The sequence below is a fragment of the Euphorbia lathyris genome, chromosome 6 (assembly GCF_963576675.1).
Source record: "Euphorbia lathyris chromosome 6, ddEupLath1.1, whole genome shotgun sequence".
Taxonomy (NCBI): Eukaryota; Viridiplantae; Streptophyta; class Magnoliopsida; order Malpighiales; family Euphorbiaceae; genus Euphorbia; species Euphorbia lathyris.
In genome coordinates this window covers 19,108,332-19,109,655 of record NC_088915.1, presented here as the reverse complement: position 1 = coordinate 19,109,655, position 1,324 = coordinate 19,108,332, and positions in this window count along the sequence as shown.

Genomic DNA, 1,324 nt, shown 5'->3' with positions numbered 1-1,324 from the left:
CCATAAATGCGGAGCAGATGGTCGAGTTTGTCAAGGAAAATATCGTAGGAAGATTCGGGATCCCCCACACGATTATCACCGACAATGGGACGCAATTCAATTGTGGAGAATTCAGAACATTCTGTGAAAGTCAAGACATTCAAAACAGGTTCGCCTCTGTTTACTATCCCAAATCTAATGGGATGACGGAGGTCACGAATCAGACAATCGTTAAAGGCATAAAGAAAAGATTGGGGGAGCATAACAAAAAATGGGATGATCAGCTGATGAATGTCCTATGGGCGTATCGAACCACTCCTCGGACAGCAACAGGCGAGTCACCGTTCGCCCTTTCCTATGGCATAGAAGCCATGATCCCCATTGAGATCCAGATCCCTAGTGATAGAGTTACATTCTACTACGAAAATAAGAATAATCAGAGATTAAGGGAAAGTCTTGATCAACTGGAAGTAAAAAAGGGAGAAAGCATATGTACGAATGGCAGCTTACAAACAAAGGATTACAGCCTATCATGACAGGCACGCAAGGCTCGTGGATCTAAACCTGGGAGATCTCGTGCTCCGAAAGGCGGACAAGATCTAGTCTCTAGAAGATAGAGGAAAACTGGGAATCACTTGGACGGGCCCATACCGGATAGTCGCCAAGATCGGACCCGCCACTTTTAAAATTCAAGACATGGAGGGAAACACACTGCCACGCACGTGGAACATCCAGAACCTCTGCAAATATTTCACCAAAGAATAGAATGTAATCAAGGTCTTGAGTACTCTTTTTCCTTTAGTAAGTTTTTATCCCATGAGGTTTTTCTTATTAAAGGTTTTAATGAGGCTCACATATAAGACCCATTTGCTGTAATAAGGCGGATCGCCATTCAATAAAAAGCAATTTTTATCTTGTCATTTCTTCCTTAAGTATTTTCTTGTAGCAATATAAATATTCCAGATTAAAAAAAAGGAGGAGGCAACAAACGCATTCCCACAAAAATGCTATCATGGCATAACTATTCTCTCCTCAAAGATAGGAGAACGATCTCAGCGGCGGATCGATTTACCTTAAGGACAGGAAACAATTGATCGCCGTCAAAAACAAAGTTAAAACATTTCTCAGACGTGAGATTTTTACGCTTTCAAGTCCTCTTCCCAAAGAAGAGCCTCAAGTCCTAGTGGAGGATCGATTCACCTCAAAGATAGGAAGCAAATCGATCGCCTAAGGCAGCTTAACTTCCTCAAAAGGAATAAAAGCTTCAAAGCCTTCAAAAAGGCTCACATTCCAGGGCACGGCTGGCCACCTACCTTGAACCAACAAAATAAATCCTAACACCAGG